This window comes from Ornithorhynchus anatinus, chromosome 17 (assembly GCF_004115215.2).
Source record: "Ornithorhynchus anatinus isolate Pmale09 chromosome 17, mOrnAna1.pri.v4, whole genome shotgun sequence".
Lineage (NCBI taxonomy): Eukaryota > Metazoa > Chordata > Mammalia > Monotremata > Ornithorhynchidae > Ornithorhynchus > Ornithorhynchus anatinus.
In genome coordinates this window covers 15614114-15628290 of record NC_041744.1, presented here as the reverse complement: position 1 = coordinate 15628290, position 14177 = coordinate 15614114, and the positions used below count along the sequence as shown (strand labels likewise).

The 14177-nt window shown below is 48.2% G+C and overlaps 1 long non-coding RNA gene across 1 annotated transcript in view; it reads right to left on the bottom strand.

Annotated features, from left to right (window-relative positions):
* The window catches only part of LOC114817845, a 55641-nt gene that overhangs the window by 40716 nt on the left and 748 nt on the right, over positions 1-14177 (bottom strand). The window lies entirely within an intron of this gene.

Genomic DNA, 14177 nt, shown 5'->3' with positions numbered 1-14177 from the left:
TGAGGCCCAGAAAAGTGAAGTGACTTGCCAAAGGTCACACAGCAGACAAGTCGTGGAGTCAGGATTAGAACCCAGGTCCTTCTGACCCCAAGAACTGCGCTCTATCCACTAGCCAGTGCTGCTAGGTACAGATGGTAACTCTCTTATCTGTCAGGACTTCCGAGTTCGTTAAGTGCGCACTATGTGTCAAGCACTGTTCTAAACACTGGGAAAGGTACAAGTTCATCAGGTTGAACACAGTCTTCGTCCCATCTGGGGCTAAGAGTCTAAGTAAGAGGGAGAACAGGTACTGAGCCCCCATTTCACAGTTAAGGAGACTGAGGCACAGAGAAGTTAAGTGACTTGCCCAGGGTCACATAACAAGCAACTGGCAGAGTTGGGATTAGAATCCAGGTCCTGTGACTCCCAGACTCGTGCTCTTTCCACTAGGCCACGCTGCTAGGTAATACTAATAATAATGATGATGGCATTTGTTAAGCGCTTACTATGTGCCGTGCACTGTTCTAAGGTATAGACTGTAAATGTCCTTATCTTACCGTCAAGACTTCTGAGTTACTTTCTTCTAACACTGAGGTTGACAGTCAGAGACACAAGTTTCATTGTGGGTGCCTTAAAGAATTATAAGAATTATAAAGAATTACATTAACAAGAATAATGATAATGTGATATTTATTAAGCATTTACTCTGTGTCATGCGCTGGGGTATATACAGGACAATTGGGTTGGACGCAGTCCCTTTCCCACATTGGGCTCACAGTTTAAGTAGTGAGTCGGATTTAATCTCCATTTTACAGCTGAGGAAACTGAGGCACAGAGAAGAGAAGTGACTTGCCCAAGGTCACACAGCAGGCTTGTAAAGTAGCTTTAGGAGCCTGCTAGCCTTTTTTTTTTTTGTGGTGTTTGTTAAGCACTTACTATGTGCCAGGCCCTGCAGTAAGCGCTGGGGTAGATACAACCTAATCAGGCTGGACAAAAATCCATGTCCCACTCAGTGCTTACAGTATTAATCCCCGTTTTACAGATGAGGTAACTGAGTCACAAAGTGAAGTGACTTGCCGAAGGTCAATCAGCTGACAAGTGGCAGAGCTGGGGTTAGAACTCTGGTCCTTCTAACTTCCAGGAAGCCAACATTTAAAACAATTGAACAAAATCCCCTGAGTTTAATAAAAGTCTGCTTAGCCTTGGTTCTTCGCAGCCTTGCCTAAATATATAGAGAAATGGAAAATAAGAGTCAAGAAAATTAACACTTGCCCGTATGATGTCAACAGTCAAACGTGCCAGATCTAGTCAACGACTGTTGACTCCCGTCTTTTTACTGCAGAAAAAACTCATCATTTCATGATTCATTTCCCCAGCTGCCCGGAAACCACACACAAGCTATATTTAACAACCAATTTCAAGACTCTGGCATCTGTGAAATTTGTTAAATACTTACTATGTGCCAGGCTGTACTGTACTTAAGCTCTGGAGTGGATAAAGGCAAACTGGATTTGACACAGTCCCGTCCCACGTGGGGCTCACAGTCTCACTCCCCACTTGTGAGAAATTAAGTGACTTACCCAAGGTCACCCAGCAGATAAGTGACAGAGCCAGGATTAGAACCCACAACCTTCTGCCTCTCAGGCCTGTGCTCTATCCACTACGCCATACTGCTTCCCCAGCTTTGAAGCAACGTTCACAGCCAGTGCAGGGATGGCAGAGACGGGATCAAAAAGACTTAGAGCAAGATCCATGAACAGCTTTTGGGTAGTGAACTGAAGGTGGGGGGCTTGCAAGCCAGGAGGGAGGAATAAATGATTAAAAAACAGAGTCATAAACATGTTGGAACACGGGGAGCCTCCTGAAGCAAACAGACGGGCTTGGCAGCCGGCAATCAATCAGTGGTATTTACTGAGTGCTTACTGTGCATTAAGCGCCCGGAGGAGTCCAATAAAACAGAATTGTAGATACAGTTCCTGCCCACAGAAAACGCCTAAGGCTAGAGGCAGCTAGATGTGTTACTCTTCTAAAAGTGAAGGTCTTGAGTCAAATACACTACATTTTTCCTTTCTGGAAAATCCTCCTGTCTTTATTTTTTATGGTATTTTTTAAACACTTACTATGTATGAGTCAATCAATCGTATTTATTGAGCGCTTACTGTGTGTAGAGCACTGTTTGAAAGAAAACTCAATCAACTGTATTTATCAGTAGTACTTAATGAGTGTTTACTATGTGCCGAGCACTCTACTAAGCATTTGGGAGAGTATAATGCAACAGAATTAGCAGACACATCCCTGCCCATAATGAATTTACAGTCTAGATGGGGAGACAGACATTAATATAAATAAATTACAGATATGTACATAAGTCACTAGGGACAGCCCTTCTGAAATCCAGTGGTTCCCAATGGGGGGCCATTTTTCTCCTTCTCATCCCATGGCCCATCCTGGATATCCCTGGATCCCAAAGGTGACTTGTCCCAGTCGTATCACTCCAGCATTTCCAGTGTTCCTGGCCCCAGGTTCCATTGCGTCCTGTTCCAGGGGCCCTGCCCAAGTCACTACAAAAACGTTCAGGCCATGTTTCCCCGCTCCACAGAAAACTCCAGTGGTTGCTCATCCAACTCCACATCGAACAAAAACAGTTCACCATTGGCTTCAAAACACTCCATCATCTTGCTCCTCTTACCTCACCTTGCTAGTCTCCTACTACAACTCAGCCTGCACACTTTGTTCCTCTAATGCTAACCTTCTCACTGTATCTTGATCTCGTCTATCTCGCTGCTGACCTCTAGTTTGGCAGGACTTTTCATATCTGATGAACAATTACTCTCCCTCACTTCAAAGCCTTATTGAAGCCACAGCTTCTCCAAGAAGCCTTCCCTGACTAAGCCCTCCGCGTCACCCTGACTTGCTCCCTCCATTCATCGCTACTCCCAGCCATGCAGCACTTAGGTATATAGCTTTATTTATTTATTATTTACTTACATATATTAATATCTGCCTCCCTCTCTAGACTGTAAGCTCATTGTGGGCAGGGGATGTGTCTGTCTATTTTTATACTGTGCTCTCCCAAACACTTACTACAGAGCTTTGCACACAGTCAGAACTCAATAAATACGATTGAGTAAATGACTGAAAGCACGAACTGCTGTGGGCAGATGCCCCATTTTCCAGTCACAGTGTTAAACCACGAGGGCTCAAGATGACCGGGAGATGAAAAACACTATGAACTCAGACCCCGTGAACCAGAAAGAGAAAACTATGGTTGCATGACTCTGGCATTCCTTTCAGTCACAGGATGCTTCCTTTTCAGAGGGGAGCAGGCTGCAGAAGACTGCAAGATGAGAAGAGAGCAGTCCTAATCCCATCATGGAATCAGCCCCACAGCCTGAATGGTCTCCTCTGAGAGTCCGGCAGCTGGTGAGGGAGGAAGTCTGCAGCCTGAGGGTGGCGGAGGGGGGAGAGCCTGCTGCCCAGGAGTGAGGGAAAGGGAGGAGAGGTGGGACTCAATTTCTGGGGGACAGCTGGGTGTATTTGTTGAGCACTTGCTGTGTGCAGAGCACTGTACTAAGCACTTGGAAAGTACAATATGCAATAAAGAGAGACAATCCCTGCCCAAGACGGGCTCACAGTCTAGAGGGAGGGGTGACCGACATCAATGCAAGGAAACAGGAATCAATATAAAAAGAATTATAGATATAGACATGCATATATAAATGCTGTGGGGTGGGGAGAGGAAGGGAAGAGCAAAGGGAGCAAGTCGTGGTGACATGGAAAGGAGGGGTCGGTGAGGAAAAGAGGGGGTTAGTCTGGGAAGGTCTCTTCGAGGAGGTGTGCCCTCAGTAGGGCTTTGAAGGGTGGAAGAGTGATTTGCAGATTTGAAGAGGGAGGGCATTTCAGGCCAGAAATAAGAAGTGGGCCAGGGGTTGGCCGCAAGAAAGGCGAGAAAGACAGACGAGACGGGGGCCCAGTGAGAAGGTCAGCACTGGAGGAGCAGAGGGTGGGGGCTGGGAGGTAGCAGAGAGAAGGGAGGTGAGGTAGGAGGGGGCAGGTGCTGGAGAGTTTTAAAGCCAACAGTGAGGAGTTTTTGTTTGAAACAGAGGTGATTTGGGAGGACTGGAGATTTTGGAGGATAGGGTGGCGTACCCTGAACGGCATGTCTCCGATTCTCCAAGGAAGTGCGTGTAGATAGAGAACAGAAGAGGACCCTGAATTGAGCCTTGAGACACTCCCACAGTTTGGGGGTAGGAAGTAGAGGAGGTGCCCGTAAAAGGGGCTGAGAATGAGCAGCCAAAGAGATAGGAGGAGAACTAATAATAATAATAATAATGTTGGCATTTGTTAAGCGCTTACTATGTGACGAGCACCGTTCTAAGCGCTGGGGTAGACACAGGGGAATCAGGTTGTCCCACGTGGGGCTCACAATCTTATTCCCCATTTTACAGACGAGGGAACTGAGGCACAGAGAAGTTAAGTGACTTCCCCACAGTCACACAGCTGACAAGTGGCAGAGCTGGGATTCGAACTCATGAGTCCTGACTCCAAAGCCCGTGCTCTTTCCACTGAGCCACGCTGAGGGCAGTGTCAGTGAAACAAAGGTTGGAGAATGTTTCCAGGAGAAGGGATGGCCAACAGTGTCAAAGGCAGCTGAGAGGTTGAGGAGGATTACGATGGAGTGCAGGCCATTGGATTTCACAAGAAGGAGACCACCTGTGAACTTTAAGGGGTTAGTCTCTGTGGAGTATAAGGGACAGAAGCCAGATTTGGAGGGAGTCAAGAAGAGAATTGAAGGAGCGGAAGTGGAGACAGCAAGTGCAGACAATTCGCTCAAGGAGTTTGGAGAGGAAGGATAGGAGGGAGTTGGGGTGATAATTGAAGGTAGCTGTGGGGTCAAGGGAGGGGTTTTTTTAGGGTTGAGGAGACATGATCATGTTTGAAAGCAGTGGGGAAGAAGTCACTGGAGAGCGAACAGTTGAAGATGGTGATTAGGGAGGGAGCAAGTATTTTGATAAAGTATGAAGAGATGGAGTCAGAGGCACAGGTGAAGGAGATGGATTTTGAGAGAAGGTAGGAGATCTCGAGAGGTAAAAATGCTTCCATTTCTGCTCCTCCAATTCTCTCTGTAATTTTTAAATTTATATTAATGCCTGTCTTCCCCCCGCAGACTGTAAAATCCTTGTCAATTCAACCTTCAAAACGTTGCTAAAATCACCCTTTCCTCTCTATCCAAACTGCTACCATGTTAATCAAAGTACTTATCCTATCCTGCCTTGATTACTGCACCTCCCCTCTAGAGATACTGCAGGGAAAGATGGGAGAGTTGAAGAAGGGGCAGAAGAGGGGAAGGCTTGGGAAAGGGAGGGAAGATTTCAGGGATATCATGCCCAAGAGTGTCCATTTTCTTAATAAAGTGGTCGAGGGAGGGAGACAGACATTGATGTGAATAAATAATTTATAATATATAATTTAAAGATATGTACATAAGTGCTGTGGGATTGGGGTGAATATCAAACGTCCACAGGTCACAGATCGAAATGCACAGACAACACAGAACGGAGAGCGAGTCGGGGAAAACAGGACTTAACTGGGGAAGGCCTCTTGGAGAAGATGTGAGCTTCATAATGCTCTGAAGGTGGAGAGAATGATGGTGTGGCATATGTGGAGGGGGAGGGAGTTCCAGACAAGGGGGAGGATCTGGGAAAAAGGGAGGTGGCAAGATAGACAGGATCAGGGCACAGTGAGCAAACTGGCGCTAGGGGAGCGAAGTGTGTGGGTGGGCTGTAGTAGTCATACATTCAATAGTATTTATTGAGCTCTTACTATGTGCAGAGCACTGTACTAAGCGCTTGGAATGGACAAATTGGTAACAGATAGAGACAGTCCCTGCCCTTTGACGGGTTTACAGTCTAATCGGGGGAGACGGACAGACAAGAACAATGGCAATAAATAGAATCAAGGGGATGAACATCTCATTAAAACAATAGCAAATAAATAGAATCAAGGCGATGAACATTTCATTAGCAAAAGAAATGGGGTGATGAAAATATATACAGTCGAGCAGATGAGTACAGTGCTGAGGGGAGGGGAAGGGAGAGGGGGAGGAGCAGAGGGAAATGGGGGGAAAAGAGGGTTTAGCTGCGGAGAGGTAAAGGGGGGCTGTAGAGGGAGTAGAGGGAGAAGGGGAGCTCAGTCTGGGAAGGCCTCTTGGAGGAGGTGAGCTATAAGTAGGGTTTTGAAGAGGGGAAGAGAATTAGTTAATTCTAGTGTAGTAGGAGTAGTGTAGTAGATCAGGGAGGTGAGGTAAGATGGGGTGAGCTGATTAAGAACTCTAAAGTCAACGGTAGGGAGATTCTTGAGGAGCGGGAAGACGGACTGAATGTTTTTGTTGATAAATGATTTATTAATGCTTATTGTGTGCAATCAATCAACTAATGGTATTTATCGAGTGCATACTGTGTGCAGAGTACTGTACTAAATGCTTGCGTGAGCACATACAACAGTGTTGGTAGTCACATGCCCTGCTCACAATGAGCTTGCAGTGTAGAGAGGAACGAAAACAGAAACCCAGAAGAGGGAGGAAGGCCTGAAAACTGTCCCAGTTTAAGAACCGTGTGGGGGGGAATATTTCTAAGGTTCAAGTTCAGGTCCAGGAAATTCCATTGCAATCACCGTCCCCTAAGGCCTTCTAGGAACACTTCTCCCCTTCCCACACACTAAACCCTGTGTGGGCAAGGATTGTCTCTCTTTAATGCTGAATCATACTTCTCCAAGCTCTTAGTACAGTGCTCTGCACACAGTAAGTGCTCAATAAATACTATTGAATGAATGAAATGCCAATTAATCTGTCCTGCAGGCAGGGGGAACAATGACAGCAGATGCCTTGGACAAGCATGAAATGCCAATTAATCTGTCCTGCAGGCAGGGGGAACAATGACAGCAGATGCCTTGGACAAGCACACTGTACAGCTCCAGAGTGAAGATCCAAGCCCCGATCCAGGTCAGAGGAACAGTTGGAAGATGTGGTAGTCACTCCTTCATTCATTCAATCGTATTTATTGAGCGCTTACTGCGTGCAGAGCACTGTACTAAGCGCTTGGAAAGTACAATTCGGCAACTAACAGAGACAATCCCTACCCAACAACGGGCTCGCTGTCTAGAAGGGGGGAGACGGACAACAAAACAAAGCAAGTAGAAAGGCATCAATAGCTTCAATATAAAGAAATAGAAATATAGATACATATACCTCATTAATAAAATAGAATAAAATAATAAATATGCACATATATACCCAAGTGCTTTGGGGTGAGAAGGGGGTAGAGGAGAGGGAGGGAGTTGAGGCGATAGGGAGGGGAGGAGGAGCAGAGGAAAAGGGAGGCTCAGTCTGGGAAGGCCTCCTGGAGGAGGTGACCTTTCAGTAGGGCTTTGAAGGGAGTTAAGTTGTATGGGCAGAAGAGGAAACCCGAGTTTTTCATTGTGAATGAAAGACCACACGTTTCTTTTTGACAGAGTCCCCTATGATTTCTTATTACATACTTTGTTTTATTCATGTGTCAAGCAGTTGTGACACAATGGCAATATATTCAGGTTTGACTGTACAATTAAATTGGAATTGAAATCAAGGATGAGAAATAGAGTAAGAGTTTCTGGGGGGTACAGATGAAAAAGGAGGAGGAGGAGCAGAGTTAAAAAGGAAGGAGGGGGAGTTATCCTTTAGGAAAAAGCTTATCCTTTTTACTAAACAGTAGGAAAAGCATGGGCCAGGGAGTAAGAGGACCTGGGTTCGAATCCATTCATTCATTCATTCATTCATTCAATAGTATTTATTGAGCGCTTACTATGTGCAGAGCACTGTACTAAGCGCTTGGGATGAACAAGTCGGCAACAGATAGAGACAGTCCCTGCCGTTTGACGGGCTTACAGTCTAATCGGGGGAGACGGACAGACAAGAACAATGGCACTAAACAGCGTCAAGGGGAAGAACATCTCGTAAAAACAATGGCAACTAAATAGAATCAAGGCGATGTACAATTCATTAACAAAATAAATAGGGTAACGAAAATATATACAGTTGAGCGGACGGGTACAGTGCTGTGGGGATGGGAAGGGAGAGGTGGAGGAGCAGAGGGAAAAGGGGAAAATGAGGCTTTAGCTGCGGAGAGGTAAAGGGGGGATGGCAGAGGGAGTAGAGGGGGAAGAGGAGCTCAGTCTGGGAAGGCCTCTTGGAGGAGGTGATTTTTAAGTAAGGTTTTGAAGAGGGAAAGAGAATCAGTTTGGCGGAGGTGAGGAGGGAGGGCGTTCCAGGACCGCGGGAGGACGTGACCCAGGGGTCGACGGCGGGATAGGCGAGACCGAGGGACGGCGAGGAGGTGGGCGGCAGAGGAGCGGAGCGTGCGGGGTGGGCGGTAGAAAGAGAGAAGGGAGGAGAGGTAGGAAGGGGCAAGGTGATGGAGAGCCTTGAAGCCTAGAGTGAGGAGTTTTTGTTTGGAGCGGAGGTCGATAGGCAACCACTGGAGTTGTTTAAGAAGGGGAGTGACATGCCCAGATCGTTTCTGCAGGAAGATGAGCCGGGCAGCGGAGTGAAGAATAGACCGGAGCGGGGCGAGAGAGGAGGAAGGGAGGTCAGAGAGAAGGCTGACACAGTAGTCTAGCCGGGATATAACGAGAGCCCGTAATAGTAAGGTAGCCGTTTGGGTGGAGAGGAAAGGGCGGATCTTGGCGATATTGTAGAGGTGAAACCGGCAGGTCTCGGTAACGGATAGGATGTGTGGGGTGAACGAGAGGGACGAGTCAAGGATGACACCGAGATTGCGGGCCTGCGGGACGGGAAGGATGGTCGTGCCATCCACGGTGATGGAGAAGTCTGGGAGCGGACCGGGCTTGGGAGGGAAGATGAGGAGCTCAGTCTTGCTCATGTTGAGTTTTAGGTGGCGGGCAGACATCCAGGTGGAGACGTCCCGGAGGCAGGAGGAGATGCGAGCCCGAAGGGAGGGGGAGAGGACAGGGGCGGAGATGTAGATCTGCGTGTCATCTGCGTAGAGATGGTAGTCAAAGCCGTGAGAGCGAATGAGTTCACCGAGGGAGTGAGTGTAAATGGAGAACAGAAGAGGGCCAAGAACTGACCCTTGAGGAACTCCAACAGTTAAAGGATGGGAGGGGGAGGAGGCTCCAGCGTAGGAGACCGAGAATGATCGGCCAGAGAGGTAAGAGGAGAACCAGGAGAGGACAGAGTCCGTGAAGCCAAGGTGAGATAAGGTACGGAGGAGGAGGGGATGGTCGACAGTGTCAAAGGCAGCAGAGAGGTCAAGGAGGATCAGAATGGAGTAGGAGCCATTGGATTTGGCAAGAAGGAGGTCATGGGTGACCTTAGAGAGAGCAGTCTCGGTGGAGTGGAGGGGACGGAAGCCAGATTGGAGGGGGTCTAGGAGAGAATGGGAGTTAAGGAATTCTAGGCATCGATTGTAGACGACTCGTTCTAAGATTTTGGAAAGGAAGGGTAGTAGGGAGATAGGACGATAACTGGAGGGGGAAGTGGGGTCAAGAGCGGGTTTTTTTAGGATGGGGGAGACGTGGGCGTGTTTGAAGGCAGAGGGGAAGGAGCCCTTGGAGATTGAGTGGTTAAAAATAGAAGTTAAGGAAGGGAGGAGGGCAGAATCCCAGCTCCTCCATTTACATGCTTGTGTGACCTAGGGTAAGTCACTTAACTTCTCTGTGCCTAAATTCCCTCATCTGCAAAATGGGGATTCAATACCCGTTCCCCTTCCTACTTAGACTGTGAGCCCCCTATGGGACCTGATTTTCTTGAATTGGAGATTGTGTCTGACCTGATTATCTTGTATCTTTCTCAGCTCTTAGAAGAGCGCTTGACACATAGTAGGAGCTCAACAAATATCATTATTATCAGTAATAACTATATTGACTTCAAAGTGCTGCAGGGCCTCCATGTGGAGACAGAAAAGCCCGGAAGCAGAATGGGATGTTTTCACTACATTACTCGGGTAGAGCGTGTTGAGAATGGGGAATGGTTCATTCCACAGCTCATTTCAATCTGGATAGAAAGTGATGCAGTGTTGGAAAAAAGTCCATATCCATCCGGACGGAAAGCGATGCAGTGTTGGAAGAAATGGCTGTGTGTGTATGTCCAGCATCAGCCTAAGGAAACACAAATTTTATTTATTTGGAGTTTGTCAGGAGAGTCAACTCTGTGATCTAGGATCTGAGTGTGTGTGATTATAACACAGGTTATAACACAGGAGAGGCTGGGACTGGAGTGGCACTTAGGAACATTTCTGTATCCTCCTTCTGTATCCTCCTTAGAATCCTTATCTACTCAATTATTTATTTTTTCCACTCTAGTAAATATTTTTATGTCTGTCTGCTCCATGTGGGCAGGAATAGAGAAGGTGGAGAAGGGGCAGAAAGAAGGAGAGGAAGAGGAGGGGGAGAGTCAGTCAGTCGATCATTGTTATTGAGCACTTACTGTGTGCAGAGCACCATACTAAGAGCTTAGGGGCATAAAGTGCTGTGGGGCTGGGAGGGGGGATGAATAAAGGGAGCAAGTCAGGGTGATGCAGAAGGGAATGGGAGAAGAGGATAGGAGAGCTTATTCAGGGAAGGCCTCCTGGAGATGTGCCCTCAATAAGGCTTTGAAAGGGGGAGGAGTCACTGTCTGTTGTATCTGAGGGGTTCCACGCCAGAAGAAGCACTTGGGAGAGAGGTCGGCAGTGAGATAGGCGAGATTGAGGAACAGTGAGAAGATTAGCATTAATAATAATGGTATTCGTTAAGCACTTGCTATGTGCTGAGCACTAAGCGCTGGGGTAGATACAGGGTAATCAGATTGTCCCACCTGGGGCTCATTTTTTTTTTTAATATCCATTTTTACAGATGAGGGAACTGAGGCACAGAGAGGTTAAGTGACCTGCCCAAGGTCACACAGCAGACAAGTGGCAGAGCCAGGATTAGAACCCACGACCTCTGACTCCCCAGCCCGGGCTCTTTCCACTAAGCCACGCTGCTTCTCAAGGCATGCTATGATGTGATATCCCAACCTGGCAGCATGGAAACAGGTTTTTCCCACAGAAGATTTTCAATCTTTCCTTGGGCACCCTCTCATCAGGGCCCTGAAGCTGTTTTAGCAAACTTCCTGAGTTTCAGCCTATTTCACTGTCGCGCTCTTTTCTTTGTGGATAGGGGTCTCCCTCTTGCCTCTCTCCAACCCCCTCCTCTCCATCTCTCAATTCCCAGAGAGAGTCCCACTGCCCTTCCCTGCTCCCTCCAGGAACGGGAGTTTCCAGAACAAGGACAGGATGCAAAAGGGAGAGGTCCTGACCCCCATCCCCACCCCTTCCCACCACACTGGATGACTCAGCAGTAGGGAATTCACAACAAAGGAAAGAAATAATATTTCCTTCACGCTTCACACTGTTAACAATGACATCCTGACACAGAGGAGACAGAGACTCAGCTGCCTGGGGAAACTACACATGGCAGGAATCATTCATGGCATACCTCAAAAAACTCCAATTCACCTCCACATCCACCCATTCACCTCCACATTAGCCCATTCACCTCCTCATCCATCAAAAACTCCTCATCATTGGCTTTAAAGCACCACCACCTTGCCCCTTCCTTCCTCACCTCACTTCTCTCTTTCTACAACCCAGCCCTCATACCTCAGGCCTCTGGGGCTAACCTTCTCACGGTGCCTCCATCTCTCCTGTCTCACTGCCAACCCCTAGCGCCTATCCTGTCTCTGGCCTGGAATGCCCTCCCGCCTCAAATCCAACAGACGATTTACCCTCCCTCACTTCAAAGCCTGACTGAAAGCACATCTCCTCCAGGACGCCTTCGCAGACTGTGCCCCATTTTTCCTCATCTCCCACTCCCTCTGTGTCGCCTTGACTTGCTCCTTTTGCTCTTCCCTTCTCCCAGCACGGTACTAAGCGCTTGGGAGTGTGCACTATAACAACAAGTAGGCACATTCCTCCCACAGTGACCTCACAGTCTAGAAGGGGAGACAGACATTAATATAAATTACATATACAGATATGTATATATATATATATATTTACTCTCCTATAACAACCCAGCTCACACATGCCTCTCCTCTAATGCCAATCCACTCACTATACCGCAATCTCATCTATCCCGCCGCTGACCTCTTGCCCGCATCTTGCCTCTAGCCCGCATCTCCCTCCCTCTTCATATCTGACAGACGATCACCTTCCCCACCTTCAAAGTCTCATTAAGAGCACATCTCCTCCAAGAGGCCTTCCCGGACTGAAGTCTTCCTTTTCCACTTCTCCCTCTCCCTTCGGCGTCACCCTCGCACTACGATTTGTACAACTGTGTCCTTCCTTATAACTCGATTAATTCATCGCTTTATGTTAACGCCCGTCTGCCCCTCTAGACTCTAAAGTCGTGGACAGAGAATGGGTCCTACCACTGCTGTGGCGCTGACGTTGCTCAATCAGGTTGCCCCACGTGGGGCTCACCGTCTTAATCTGGAGAAGCGGCGTGGCTCAGTAGAAAGAGCCTGGGCTTGGGAGTCAGAAGTCGTGGGTTCGAATTCTGAATCTGCCACTTGGCAGCTGGGTGACTGTGGGCAAGTCACTTCACTTCTCTGTGCCTTCCTTCCCTCATCTGTCAAATGCGGATGAAGACTGTGAGCCCCACGTGGGACAACCTGATTACCCTCTATCTCCCCCCAGTGCTTAGAACAGTGTTCTGCACATAGTAAATGCTTAACGAATACCAACATTATTATTAACCTATTTATTCTGTCCCTATTTATTTTGTTAATGAGTTGTACATCCCCTTGATTCTATTGATCGTGATTAAGTTGTCTTGTTTTTGTCCGTCTGTCTCCCCATATTAGACTGTAAGCCCTTCAATGGGCAGGGATTGTCTCTATCTGTTGCCCAATTGTCCATTCCAAGCACTTAGTACAGTACTGTACAGAGCACTGTACTAAGCGCTTGGAATGGCACATCGGCAACAGATAGGGACAGTCCCTGCCCTTTGACGGACTTACGGTCTAATCGGGGGAGACAGGCAGACAAGAACGATGGCAATAAATAGAGTCAAGGGGAAGAACATCTCATAAAAACAATGGAAAATAAATAGCATCAGGGTGATGTACATCTCATTAAACAAAATAAATAGGGTGAGGAAGATATATACAGTTGAGCGGACGAGTACAGTGCTGAGGAGGTGGGACGGGAGAGGGGGAGGAGGAGAGGGAAAGGGGGGAGAAGAGGGTTTAGCTGGGGAGAGGTGAAGGGGGGGGCGTAGAGGGAGCAGAGGGAAAAAGAGGGGAGCTCAGTCTGGGAAGGCCTCTTGGAGGAGGTGAGCTGTAAGTAGGGATTTGAAGAGGGGAAGAGAATTAGATTGTCGGAGGTGAGGAGGGAGGACGTTCCAGAACCGCGGGAGGACATGGCCCAGGGGTCGACGGTGAGGAGGTGGGTGGCGGAGGAGCGGAGCGTGCGGGGTGGGCGGTGGAAAGAGAGAAGGGAGGAGAGGTAGGAAGGGGCAAGGTGATGGAGAGCCTCGAGGCCTAGAGTGAGGAGTTTTTGTTTGGAGCGGAGGTCGATAGGCAACCACTAGAGTTGTTTAAGAAGGGGAGTGACATGCCCAGATCGTTTCTGCAGGAAGATGAGCCGGGCAGCGGAGTGAAGAATAGACTGGAGCGGGGCGAGAGAGGAGGAAGGGAGATCAGAGAGAAGGCTGAAACAGTAATCTAGCCGGGATATTACTAGAGCCCGTACCAGTAAGGTAGCCGTTTGGGTGGAGAGGAAAGGGCGGATCTTGGCGATATTATAAAGGTGAGACCGGTAACGGATCGGATGTGTGGGGTGAACGAGAGAGACGAGTCAAAGATGACACCGAAGTCGCGGGCCCAAGAGACGGGAAGGATGGCCGTACCATCCACAATGATAGGAAAGTCTGGGAGAGGACCGGGCTTGGGAGGGAAGAGGAGGAGCTCAGTTTTGGTCATGTTGAGTTTTAAGTGGCGGGCCGACATCCAGGTGGAGACGTCTTGGAGGCGGGAGGAGATATGAGCCTGAAGGGAAGGGGAGAGGACGGGGCAGAGAGGTAGATCTGTGTGTCATCTGCATAGAGATGGTAGTTGAAGCCGTTAGAGCAATTGAGTTCACCGAGGAAGTGAGTGTAAATGGAGAACAGAGGTGGGCCAA